Raw genomic sequence first — 15,025 nt, 5'->3', positions numbered from 1 at the left:
TTGTGATGATTCATTTATATCATTGAGAGTTGGTTAAGAGCAGTGGTAACGATGCTTGTCGCTATCCACCTATTACGTCCAATTTATTGTTTTACAAAAATTTAAGTCTTGAGTAATATAGGTTCTTGCATTTTTGGTTCGTATCTATTCTTGAATTTAGCTAGAAAAGCAATCATTAAGGTTTTAAAAATGAGGGAATGGATTCTATGTGTGTAAGTCAATAAGCTCTTTGTTATGATTTTTTCCTTTTTTTTTAGTCAAGTTTGAAATAGGGATGCATTCTTTCTTGACCTCGTGCCCTTTGTCTTTGACTCCATTCCTAAATATGTTCAAATTGGCAAGTGTTTTTATTCATGTATTCAAGTTTGATGATGACCCATCTCTATTTGGTTATCATATGTGTATGGTCGTGTTTGCATTTAAGGTATAGTAAATTTCTTTTTTTAAGTTTGATTTCTTTTCCCCTTACTTCCAATTTATTATTTTAACGCACATAAAATCTGTTTATAATATTATTTTTACCCTTTTATTTTCTATGCATAAATTTTTAGGGCATCCAGTTGGACTCCATATCCCATCTTCTGCATAATCTTTGGGACCAAATCATATGTTCCTTTGAGCCAAGCCTCAAATCTCAAGTTAAAACCTCGACCAAGTCCAAAAAGTATGGTTGTATCCAAAATACACAGTACTATCTAGTAGGAAACTCAAAAAGGAAAGGTTGTAGTATATAGCTTATACACAGTGAAAATAGACCCAACACCATGAGTGCAATATCTGGATAGCTTTCAAAAAATGGTCCAAAATAGGGGCCTAGTCTTACTTTGCTCCATTTTATTTGTAATTTATTCGTTCTTTCATTTTCTTTTTTTCTTTTTATCTTTATTTTATTTTATTTTTTATTGTTTGTGTAACTCTAACACTTAATTTGGCTATCAAAATAATTTTTCCTTCTAGTTGTTATTTTTTCTTTATCTTTGTATATTTCTTTATTAATCAATTCTCACATAGTATAATATATTTGGAATCAATAAAAAATTAGTTTTCTTTATGTTTCCTCGAGCATTTGAAAAATTAAAAAATGACATTTTATTTTGTTCATGCGTTAAATTGGCATATTTAAATTAAAGAGAATTCTCCTCAATAGGAAAATTAATTTTCCTTGTAAAAATTAAAACATTTTCACTAATTAGTCAAAATTTTATAACTTATTTAAATTGATGTTTTTCTTTAAAAATAAAATTTCTATTATCAAAAAAATGATATTCAAAATCAGTTTATTTTCCGTTTTATTGAAAATAATTTATTTTTCTTTAAATTGATAAAAGAATTGGATTTAGTTCTACTTTCTTCTTAAAGGAATTATTTGTATTAAATGAACTACTTTTCACTTGAATAAAATTAATTTCATATTTATCAAATGAATTTCAAAATTTTACAAAATTAGTCATGTTTTAAAAATTAGTCAAATCTGTCAAATTGTCTTTTGGTCATCCATTTTTCAACGGACTCTTTTTGAGTACCGTAAAAACCTTCTCAAGGCATTTACCTGAATCCTTATTTATTTTCTCTAATTTTAGGAGTTTGTTTCTATTTTGAAATCTTTAAAATTTTTCTTAAGTTTTTCTTGATACTTTCTATTAAAAAAAAATCAAGTAGCGACTCTGTATTTTCTTAAATCATTTTAAAAAATTTCCTAAAAGTTTTGAAATAATTTGAAATGTCAAAAACTCATGTTTTTCAACCCTTCAAACTGAAAAGAGATAACACAACATTATTTCATGATCATGGAGCAAAGATGAGCAATTCTTAGATGGTTTAAGATCGCGGTTCGGTATCGAGGTATACTTCAGTACTTATCCTAATGAGATTGTGTATTATATATCTCGTATGCTAGGTAGGGAATATAGGTTATATTTATACCTAGGTATTTGAGACTTGTCCTAATTAAGAGATTTAGAATAGTAATGTGACTCAAACCTTAGCCTAGAATAGCTGTTAAGGTTGTATGATCACATTACATCTAATGAGAGACTTGATTAACCAAAGATTTGCACAAGAAATCCTTTAGCATAAGACTTATCATATTACTTATGCCCTTGTTTACCTTAGTTTCCTAATTTATAGTATTAATATCTTATTCAGTAATATAGTATTGGGCTTAAGGCTGAAGTTACAATACCAATTGGGTATCAGGTTAGTGTTCTATCCCTTATAAAGGAGTGGTTGTAGTTTATAAACAATTAGGCATTTATGGTAGTACTGGTTGCATATTAGTGATAACATGCATACAGTTGGGCCTATACCTATATGGTGATATAAATCCAAGCTAAAACCCTAATTTTACTACCATTTTCTAAAAAAAAGAATTATCCTAACTTTCCAAATTTTAAACTTGTTTCTTAAAATAGGGGTCATACCACCCTTATTATTGTACTTTAATATTTAAAATTAATCGTATTACTTTGGAAATTAGACCTAGGTTGATTGTAATTCATTATATATCCACTCATTTTACTATTACTAATTCACTTCAATTAAGGAAGATTTTGAACCTTTCTACATTATCATTTGTTTTAGTCTCATATTTGATCTTACACAATAGATTTACCGACATTCATTTATTTAGTTTCAATTTGAGTCTAGGATTCCTTATTATTCTCTTATCATTCTCTCTCTCTCCTTCTATATATATATATATATATATATATATATATATATATATATATATATATATATATATCCAGTACTAAATAGATATAGTTGTCATTTTTTGGGTGTTAGCATGTACCATTTGTTACCTATATCTATTGGTCTTATGATGAGGTTATATAGGTACAAGTTATAGTTGTCATTTGTTGGGTGTTTGTATGTACCTTTTGGGCTTATGGGAGCTCGGTTAGGTTATTATTTAGTTAGGTAGGTGGTTAGATTATTATTATTTAGATATTATTATATGATTCGTGGTAGAGTGGATATGGATTGGTTCCTGAGATTGTAGGTACGTTTCTGCATTCTTTACTCCCCACTATGGTAAGAATTAGTATTGTTAGGTTGTTTTATGATTATTCACTTCGGGTAGAGACCCCAATTATGCTAGAGATAGATCTCATATCATTTATGACCTTTGAGGTATTAGACTAGCTCTCTCAGAGTAGTATCTTTGGGTTTGATTGTTGATATAGCCTTGATGTATATATATATATTTATACATATAATCTCCCCTAGCCATGATTTTTATATTATTTCCTTCTTTCCTACTACTACTATACATTGTATATACGTTTCTTAATTCTACTACAATATGGGATATATCTTTCTTCTCATTACTACTATATACTAGCTAGATACTTATGGTATCACGGTTGTCCTGAATTAAAGGTAGTTCATGATAGGTTACCTTTATTTCTTCATTAGTATTATTATGCTTAGCTTTGTAGCTAGCTGCCTAAAATTCATATTTTTTCTTTACATATTATTTATATTTGCATCACCTTTGGAGCTCAATTGAATAATGCCTACTGATTACCACGTGTTTGGTATTGATACTATACTTCTGCAGCCTTAGATCATAGTACGAGTTCTTACCATTGATGTGTCCATCATGTAGTGCAACTATGGATCAGAGATTTAGGAGCTCTTGAGATCTGGAGTGTCCTGATCTCCCTCTTATTATTAAACTGATCTATATTTTTTGCATTTTAGAGATGTTTATGCATATATTTATTTTGTATTTTATCTTGCACTTCTGTTGTATAATAAGCTTTTGTATTGACTTCACTGGGTTTTTGAGATATATGTACTTTTTCTTGCCTTCTTTCTTATTGTTATTTAATTTTGCTTCCCCTTCTCTTATTAGTTTATTACTTTCTGTTATTAACTATAGGTTGGCGTGTGTATTAGCGGGTTATGGTAGGTGTCATCTTGACCTAAGAAATTTGGTCATGACAACTTGGTATAAAAGTATAGGTTTACCGATGTTGTTGGTAAAAGAGCTTAGTTCCTAGTAGAATCTTCCAGATCGGTATGGAGACGTTTGTATCCTATCTTTGGTAGGATATAAGGCACTCTTAGTAAATTCTATTCTTGACTCCTTATCGTGTATTCGTACATCTATGAATCTCTATGTACCTCTTTTGACTCCACTTTTTAACAAACAGGTAGCACAAATTTTTCAATAGATGTGGATGGTACTTCCACGTGGGTTGCCAGAGTTTATGCTCAAAGTTAGAACAGGAGTTATAAATTTATATCAAGGATCTTCAGTATCAATCTAACGATCTAGAGCCAACCCGGGTTCTTAGAAAGTTTGTGACAGCCTCATCTTTTCAGGATTCAATGTTAGGGGTTACTGAGCCTCTCATAGATACTTCATAGTCAGCATTTTCTGGTACATTAAGTGATTCTCAGGCCAGGGTTGGTTTTGTTCATGTTTAACAGGGCTCATTATTAGTTTTAAAGTATGATATTGGGTTTGTCAAATGTGCCAATCCTATGTTCTTTTCTAGAGCATGAGATGATGTACAAATTTATCAGAGGATTGACTTTACCACTCCACTTGGCATTAGACCATTTTATAGCAGTTGGGGTATACTTTCTTACAGGTTTTTATCAGGTGAGGAAATGGAGAGGGCATGTATTTAGAGATATGGAGGTGGTAGTAAGAGGCTATGTTAGAAGTACAGAGTTAGTGGTATTCCGTTTGAAGGTATGGACCTTCCTCGTAGAGGCCAGCATTACTAGTGCCTTATTATGCACATACAGGTAGCACCTAAGATTATACGCAGCTCTCAGGTAGATTATGGTGATCATGATGGGCAAAGTTCTGGTCAGAGATTAAGGGTTATTGATCTTAGGCATATTTAAACACCTAAGTGTCATTATCTATGCTAGTTTAGCTTAGTTTTAAGGATAACTTGATGTGATTAATAAAGTATAAAGTATGTATTTAAGTATTTGTGTGCTAAGTTACCTGTTGAGAATGTTTTAAGTATCAAAAAATTCAACTGTCAAAATTGAACATATAGAGTTTAGATGAGAAAATTAGTTTGCCTAGCCTACACTATGTTTGTTCTAATGTACTTTGATGAGGTTTATTATGTGTTATGGAATAATGGTTGTTATTAAATGTTGTAGGATACCATTGGATTAGTTATGTAAGATAAATTAAGCCTACACAAGCCACAAGAAGTAGGGAAATAAGAAGCAAGTAGACCAGAAGAAGAGAGTAAAGATTGGATGAAACCTCACCTTGAGGAGCCAGCCATGATCCGCAATCCCCATAGAGTGGGAGGAGCCCATGTTTCATACCTCCTAGGGATATGGAACACTAGTTTGGTCGTGCTATAGTCCATGCATCGCACCCCCTTGTCCATGTGATGCAACTCTCTCGGTAACAAATACAACTTGGTCTCTTGCTTAGTTTATGTTGAGGATTAAGTGGTCAATGCATACTATTCACTTAGGGAAGTATATATACGAACTAAGGGACTATATAAAGAGTAATTATCAATATTTACAAGACATCTTTGGATCACACATGAAATTGGAGAGAAAACAAAACAGCAAGGAGCTTAAACTAGGATTCTTTGTTATTTTACTATCTATGGTGATTATTCGTATGATTATGAGTGTCATACCCTTTTTCTAGGGTTCAGGATACAAAATTGTTGCTTAACTTTTATAGTTGGTTTATATGTTTATCATGTGAAGTGATTGTTCTTGCGTTCTTTCATTGCTGTGAGTGTATGTTACTACTAGGTGGGTGTCCTTTCTTATTTCTTATTTCCTATTTATTATTTCATATTGCTCTTATTTCTCTTTTTTTGCATTTCTCTGATTTCTATTTTTATTATTTCTTATTTTGTATTACTGTTACATCATCCATCCTACTTCATGTTTCATTACAACCTTGTTTACTATTCTTTATCTTGAGTCGGGGGTCTATCAAAAATAGACTCTTACTTCTTAGGAGGTAGCGGTATGGACTGTGTACATTTCACCCTCCCCAGACCCTACTTTTTAGGAATACACTGGGTTTGTTATTGTTGTTGTTGTTGTGGTGGTTGAACTTAGGATAAATCTAAGTCTCAGAACAAATTGACCATAGGAGTAAAGGTATGAAACAAGAATAAAGAATGTAGAAGTATGGAGAAAAACTTTAAATATTAGATAATAATTATTAAATGATGATTTTCTGTTAGGATATAGATATACCTAAATGCTCGACTTGGTTCATAAAACTGAAAGATAGGTTAATGCAATGGAATTAAGACCCACATCCCCACTCAACGATGTAATTGTGAGATTAATTTTGGTAGATGTCATAGAGGATGACCAGTCCCAAGTGTTAATATTAACCATGTAGATCAACAATCATGATAAACACCAACATAGGATAGAAACATGGTTATGCATTAATGTGTAGTAAGTGTCAACCCTAAAAACTCTCCATATATTTTTTACAATCCAAATGTTGTATCATATTCATTTTTGTTACTTAGTTTACAATTAAAAACTCAAACTCTTCTTGGTTACAAACTGCACTTGTTTAACATAGATAGTAATACTTGAGTTGGATCGTCTGCTAAACACCAGGTCTTGTGGGATCAATATTTGTCTCACAAAAGACACTTGCATGACCAAGTACACTTGCATGTATAGTTGGATGCAATAAATTTTTGATGTTGTTGGAGACTTGAAACATTACCAACCTTCTAAGTTTTAGTTTTACTGTTCTATTTGATAAGTGCTGACAACTTGGTCTTAGCCACTAAATTTGCAGGTACAGGTTTGAATCTTAAGAAACTTGGCAAGGAAGAGACAAATAGTTTAACCACATCCCAAAACCTAAGCGACGCTTGCAACAATTGAGGAGAAAAGCAAACCTTCTCTATCCAATCCCATAAGTTCAATAAAGGAAGACCATTCCTACAGCAATTGGTGATGAACAACTAGACCACAGGATAGTGTGTAAAACGTCAATCCCACTCAAAACAAATATGACCTCCAGTATCTAAAATCCAAATCAAGGAGGCAGATTTGGAGCTTAATAAATAACATCATGCAATTGTTGCACAAAGAAGGTAGTTCACAAGCCTGCCTCATGAGGATCCACAAGTTCATCTTCCAAACTTTCTAGAGATTACTGATACATTCATTCCCATAGGATTCTCCACAAATTACGTGATACTCACTCTTTTATTATTCTTATTTTTGGGAGAAGTAAAGAAATAGTTGAAGATAGAACTTTCAAATTCAATCATATCTTAAGATGACTTAGCAAAGCAGTTCCTCATTTGATTTTTTCCATATGGGAAAACTTCAAGGTTGAGGAGTGAGATCTTAACTTTCAAGAAAAGTCCAGATGAAAATCTCTATCATGAATGGGAGAAATTAAAGTCTCTTCTCATAGATTTCCTACATCACCAACAGACAAATGAGGTATTAGCTCATACTTTTGTAGAAAGTCTTAACCATAACATAAAGAATTTGCTAGATTCAGTAGTAGATGGTCAGGATTTGGAGAAAACTTATGATGAGTTGTATACTCTCCTCAATTATATTGCACAAGGTAATCTAGAATGGAAGAATGATGTGTCCAAAAGTATGGTGAAGAATCCTAGAGGTATGATCGAGGTATATAGTATCACAACATTATCTGCATAGTTGGCCTATTTTTAAAACTAGATGATGACTCAACTTAACAAATAGAGTGTGGCTCAACCTCACACCTAAATTAATCTAGTTTAACAAGGACAGACTTGGAGTGAGATTTGTGATAGTAGTAGTCACTATGTATACTTATCTGGAGAAAATATAGAGTTGGTAAATTTTGTAGGTTACGCCCAAAAAGGTAACTATAAATATGGTAATACCTATAATCATAACATGCAGAGTCGACCCAATAGCTCTTGGGGCAATAATCAGATCTAACCTCAGTAGTTTTAGTAGAAGTAAGTTATTTAGAATAACACTCAATCCAGCAATATAGAATAGACTTAGAAAAGTATTATTTCCAACCAAGAATAAATGGTTGCAGAGATCAAAAATTAGCAGTTGGTTGAAAAGAATTTAGAAACATAGATGGGTCAGTTAGCTCATGCACAAAACAAAAGGGCTCAAGAGAGTTTTCCTAGACATACAGATCAAAATCCAAAGCAAGTTATGGAAATCACCTTGAAAGGTGGTAGAGATTTAATTGATGCATATCCAAAGAAAAATCATGAGGTGCAAATAAAGTTGATCACACCTAAGAAAATAGAAAAACAAGTTCAATCTAAAATAAGGAACAAAAAGGAAAAGTCTGAGTACCCAAATGAGATGACAACTGAACAATCTTGAAATAGACAACCACCACAATTCCCTCAAAAGCTTAAGAAAGACAAAGAGGATGCCTGTTTAAAAAGTTCTATAACACATTCATATAAATTCACATTAACCTTCTTTTGTATGATGTTTTATAGAAAATGTCTAAGTATGCTAAGTGCCTAAAGGATGTGCTAACTTTATTGCTCTTGACTATGAGGCAAATGACAGGGTAGTAATCATATTGGGACATCTATTCTTGGCTCCCAATGGATCTTTGATAAATATTAGAGACGAAACACTTAAGATAAGATTAAATGATAATGAGGTGTTCTTTAGAGAGTACAAAGCTCTCAAAACACTCTCACACTATAGAGATTTATTCATGATCATAGTTGTAGAAGTGGATATTATGGGTTGGAGGAGTGTAAACTTTCTATTACCTTTTTGGACTCTCTCATTGAGTTACCTAAATAGATGACTAAGTCTGAGCTTAAAAACAATGCATGTGATCCTACACAAGGTGTAAAACATAGTAAATGGGCAAATTTTGATGGTATTATTGGTAGAGTAAAGAAGAGAAGAAAGTTATAGTCAGAAGAAAAGAAAAGATTAGAAGACTGTGGATGATAGATGTGATGTGATTTGTGTCACGACATTAAATTTGACGTTTCTTAGGAGGCAACCCATGATGTAATAGAGTAAGCTGTTTTCATATAGTTTCACTTTTGTTTTTGTTTGTGGTTGTTTGTTTTGCAAATTAGGAAAAGTCTAAGTACCCAAAATCTAAGCCAAGGAGTATGATAAAAGCATAAGTATGGGATTTCCCGACCCTTATTATTGAAATCTAAGAAAGTGACATGCTACTAGTTAGGCCTAGAGGCCAGAGAAGTATTTTTAATCTTTTTTCTTAATTTGATTTATCTTTTAGGGACAATGTATGATTTTAAGTATGGGGTCAGAATCTTTCAATTTATTTAGGGTGAAGTGCGCTATAGGACGTCTATTTTTACTTATTTGCAAGTCTTTAACTAAATTTAACAAATTACAAAAAAATATTTTATCTTTGTTTGTATTCAGTTTGTGTTGTTTGGTTCATTTAGTAAAAGCACACATCACCCAACCCTTAGCTTTTATTTTTGGTTCTTTTTTTAGGGGGATCCCTTTGAACCTAGAATCTTTTTAAATTTTTAGGAGTAACTTTAAAATTTTATTTGTCATTTGGAATATATAGAGATGCTCTAGCTAGATTCTACACATGATTACTTATTGCAAGTGGTGTTGAATTCTATGGCATGATGTGCAAATTGAATGACTACTGTGAGACACCTAGACTATTTTATCTAAATCTTGTGTGATATTGACTTAAATTTGAATTCTTGCAATATCTTGTTTGAGAGTCTATAAAGATCCTTCTTGAGTTAAACATGTGCCATGTGTGTTCAGGTTTTTGTTATATTCCATGTTGCATATTGATATCTAGAACTTGTCTGGTTTGTTTGCAAGGCAAAATAAAAATTTTGAGATTAGGTGATGATATAGGCATTTCTTTGATAGCCATGTTTTATACCTGATTTGTCTACCTTTATGCTTAATCTTAGTTAGCCCCATTTAAGTATTAACCTATTATTTTGTAGACTCATATGTATCTTATTCCTTTTGATTCAAATGACCGTAATTTAATAAAAAAATCGTGAGTGCTGTAGTTGAAAAATTAAAATGTTAAGAAGTGTAAAATTGAAGGAGGAAAAAGTGAAAGTAAAGCCTGATATGCCATGATATATGGCACTTTTGATGCTTAAAATAAGGAAATTATGCTAGTACTTAGGTCTTTTTGTTAGATGTGATATGTTTTATGTTGGTTTTGTAGGAAAATAGGTTTTGGAGCAAAGTAGGAGAAGAGAGGTGAAATGTAGCTGAAAAGCTACCTACGAGACCCACCTACGACTCTTAGGTAGTACCTACGATCCCATAGGTTGGGTATGCAGGTTGCGGACTCAAGATTCTGAAATTGAAAAATTCTCTGATACCTACGATGACCCATCTATGAGGCATAGGTGGTACCTATGACCCCGTAGGTACCCCTATAAGTTGGGATTCTGAAAGTTATTGATTCCTCTAAGACCTACGAACCCACCTAGGACCCGTAGGTACTACCTACGACCCATAAGTGGGCTCATAGGTAGGTGCCGACCTTATTTTTCTACTTTTTTTATAGGATTCTTAGGTTTCGTGATGTAACTATAAATACCACATTGAGGTTTATTATTAGGGATGCACTCTTACATACTTTACATACTTGTTACATTTTTTTGATTCTGAGATATAGATTTTATGTTGGGATTCTTGTTCTTGGTTTTTAGGGTTTGATATAATGTTGAGATTTTTATTTTAATTCTTAATTCATTGAGAGACTGTTCATATGTTTTCAGTTATGAATTCTATGGGTGTTCGTGCACTCATGAACAACTAAATCTCTTAACTATGGTTATGGGAACCCTAACGGAATAACAAAGGAGAGTAATTGCAAAGTATTTCTTGACTGGAGTTCTTGCATGTATTGTGATTTTGTTTGTATTTATTGCTTTCTTAATGACTACAGACATTAAGAACCTTCCCGTATTTGATACTAACTCGAGACAGAGCTTAAGCTTATGAAAAGAAGATCACAACACTAATTTGAAGCAACCAACCTTTACCTAATTAAATTGAGACCGAGAAGAGGTGGTTTATCTGGGATCCAGTACAAGGGTTAGTTGCAACACTCTAAGAATGAGAGATAATGAGTGAAATTCACCAAATAGTGTTTAGAGACAGTTGGTGATACCTGATTTGTTAGATTTTGTATGCAAGGCAACAAGATCATTTGATGAGCATGATAAGTCTGTGGAGTTAGGAAGTCAGGGGGAACACAATACTAGTGTTTGTATTATATTGATTTCAACCCTACTTGCTGACATAACCCGAACTATGGCCTAGTCCTTTCGGGTGCCTCAAGACCAACCGGGACTTAAGACCACCCCCAATACCCAATCATAACCTCCCTACACCTTAAATCAAACAAATTCCAAACATATATTTATAACATAACAAAATGGAACAATTATAAATCAAAAACAGTCAACTAATATCAGCCATAATACCAATACCAATGCCAAGTTTGACACTAATGCCAACACCATCCATACCCCATGGTAGTCTCACAAAGCCTCTATCAAAAATTAAAATAGTATTCGATTGGGAAATGCCCCCGACCATAGCCAAAACAAAAGTTTAAAAAATAACCAAAGTATGAAGCCAAGACCATAACATGAAATAGAGCCTTTCAGAGTATGAAAGCTTACCACTTCAATCAAACTCTAAGTTGTTCCTAAATCTGATCACTAAGCAAGAGGAGTAGTATAGACGGTTCCCACATCGTGTGGGGATACAGTTCCCGAAGATGGGTTAGCGGGTGATCGCTAGCATGCACTCACAATACGGATAAAATAATGCCAATATTTGAAACCAAGTAAACAACCATATGTATTCAAATATATATATATATATAAATCCATAATGGGAAGGGAACCGGGTTTTGCATGCATTTAAAACCATTAACCTACGTTTGTGTAGCTTAACCGTATTAGAACCACCCACGGGCTATATGGGTCCAGTGTTACCCCCTGAATGGGCCCCAGTGCGTGTACTTGTACGTACTTGAGATATCATAGGTGCAGGGGATTCCCGTGTACCCTTCACCCTCCATGATAAATATATACAAGTATAACTTAGGGGATTCCCGTGTACCTTACAAGTACATGGTCGCCATGACCAATCCTTATGTTGGCAAACATGAGTTTCCAGTGTCCATCATTGGACTCACACCTTCACGGTTAGCTATCACAACCCACTATTATTTCCCAATTAAAACCATTAGCACACAAACAAACCACCAATTCCATGTATTTTTAACCAAGGCTATAAGAAGTGGTATCGTCATACCGACTATAGCTTGCAAGCAATGTCCTTAGCTAATCACATAGGGGATTCCCATGTACCCCGTAGGTACCATAATTCCTCTACTGCACCTCCAACTACATAGAAGCATAGGATATCACCTTATGATGCTGCATCAGAACACAACCAAGTCCCACACGGGATGTATCACAGTAAACACAAACCCATCAGTACTATCATGGAAAGTCAAAATTGGAGCCGAAGTTAGCATATCCTTTAGCTTCTCAAAACTACCTTCACATGCACTAGACTATAAGAACTTTACCTTCTTCTAAGTCAACTTAATCAATGGGGCAGCTATTGAACAAAAACTTTCCACAAACCTTATTTAATAACCTGCTAAACTCAGGAGCTTCAAATATCGGTTGGAGTCATGGGTCTAGGCCACTTTTTAACCACAACAATCTTCTTTGGATATACCATGATCCCTTCACTAGAAATAATATGACCTAAAAAAGTGACAGCATTCAACCTGAACTCATATTTAGAGAATTTGGAATACAACTGTTGTTCTTTCAGAGTCTACAACACAACTAGGTGATTGGCATGATCCACCTCACTTTTTGAGTACACCAAAATATCATTGATGAATTCAATGATGAATGATTCCAGAAATTGATGAAAGGCCCTATTTATAAAATCCATAAATGCCACTGAGGCATTGGTCAAACCAAATAACATCATCAATAACTCAAAATTCCCATACTGGGTGTGAAAAGCAGTCTTAGGGATATCTACCTCCCTAATCTTAAGATAATACTACCCGGATCGAAGATCAATCTTGGAAAAGAATTTGGCACCCTGGAACTGATCAAACAAGTCATCTATCCTTGGAAGGGGGTACTTATTCTTTACTTTCACCCTATTCAATTGTCGGTAATCAACGTACATTCAAAGGGAATCATCCATCTTACACATGAACAACATTGGTGTACCCCATGGAGACACACTAGGATGGATGAAATCCTTATCCAAAAGATCCTTGAGTTGCTTCTTGAGCTCCTTCAACTCAGTCGGAGCCATTCTATAAGGGGGAATAGAAATGGGACAAGTTTTTGGAACAAGATCAATCCCAAACTCAATCTCACTATCAAGAGTAACACCAGGAAGGTCATTGTATTTTTTCCCTCTCCAATATCATTTTTACTCATTTACCTTACCATACACCACACACCATTCTATAATTTTTCCCTAAAAGGACAAAAATAATCAAATCCATAACTACCATATACTAACAAGTCCTCAACAAATTCACCATCCACCCTAACTAATTTTGCCACCTTACACTTCCTGCCCTATACCCCATTTTATTTAACCCCCTACCTCACTCATATTTTTCCTTTACCGTAACAAAAACCATTCACACACACTGCTAGTAGGAAGGAAGGCAAAAACCCACATTATCCTCATCTATTTTTTATATAAAAAAACCCCTACACTATTACGGGGGGAAGACACACACCCTCTGCAGTACACTCATACACATATATATATATATATATAGATCGGAGATACTCACAAACCCTAACCATCGACCAAAAAAGAGAAAAATAAAATCTCTCATCAATCACAGACATATTTCATAGTATATACACACGCATACACTAGAAGAGAGGGAGATTGAGAGAGAGAGAGAGAGAGAGAGAGAAATTAAAATAGAAAACTTAGAAAAAAGAAGTGATTAGAGAGAAAGCTGGGAGAGGTGATCAGAATTGAGGAAACAAGATCGAGAAGTTTTGTTTTTTCAGCGAGAAGTCGCCAAAAAACTCTATTCCCAAGATGAAAAATCCCTTTAAATACCAAACCTAGCTCCACTATCCCAAAATTATGGCAAATCAGCAACCAAAAGTCTGCCGTTGTAGTTACTATTTTGATAAAGCAACCCACCACCATCGTATCAAATATGGTAAATTCGGTGGATTGATATCCCATCTCCATTATCAAAACAAATCCCAAAGTCTTAATTATGCAATTCTCATTGTCGAACAATTAATAAAAAATCAAAAAAATTCATTAATCATCGGTGACCAATGAGTCATCTCAGTTACGTTGTTCGATACTTAGGTGTCAAGTTTTGGGGGAAAATAGAATTTGGGTTGAGGTTTGTGAGTTTAGTTCAGAGATTAGTGGAATTCGACTCGAGGTTTTTGGTGTGGATTCCATCTCACTTAATTGAGTAATACATTGAAAGCTTCATTTAAGGTCCAATTCTTTAACTCTTCCTCTTTATTTTTATCTTGATTTGTTGGATTAATGTTATGGGTGTTTGATAATTACTATTGGGTGTCTCTTAGTGAATGTTTGATGTTGAATGATTGATCATGGTATAAGATTGATGTTAATATGGTAGATAACTATTTTTTTGTGGAAAATCTTTATGTCAAAAAGTAATTTAGGTCAAAAAGTAATTTAGGGCGGAATTGTAAAAATTGATAAAGAGCAAGCATTAGTTATTTTGATTCATTAATATCGTTGAATGAGATAATGCCATGATAGGTCGAGCTGGGTAGACAAACTGTAGGCTCGGGTAGTCAAATTTTAAACTTGTGGATTGTGGACCGTTTGGAATAGTTGTTGAATGGTTTTACTTATCGTATTTGGATCAATTATACTCGTTTAGATGGGAAACATCCCGAGAAACATTGTACTTATTAATCGGGACATTGTACTTAATCACCGGGGAATGCCCTGAAGTATCATGTATGCAAAGGAGGCTCGT

The sequence above is a fragment of the Capsicum annuum genome, chromosome 11 (assembly GCF_002878395.1).
Source record: "Capsicum annuum cultivar UCD-10X-F1 chromosome 11, UCD10Xv1.1, whole genome shotgun sequence".
In the NCBI taxonomy this organism is placed as follows: Eukaryota; Viridiplantae; Streptophyta; class Magnoliopsida; order Solanales; family Solanaceae; genus Capsicum; species Capsicum annuum.
This window is presented reverse-complemented; position numbering follows the sequence as displayed.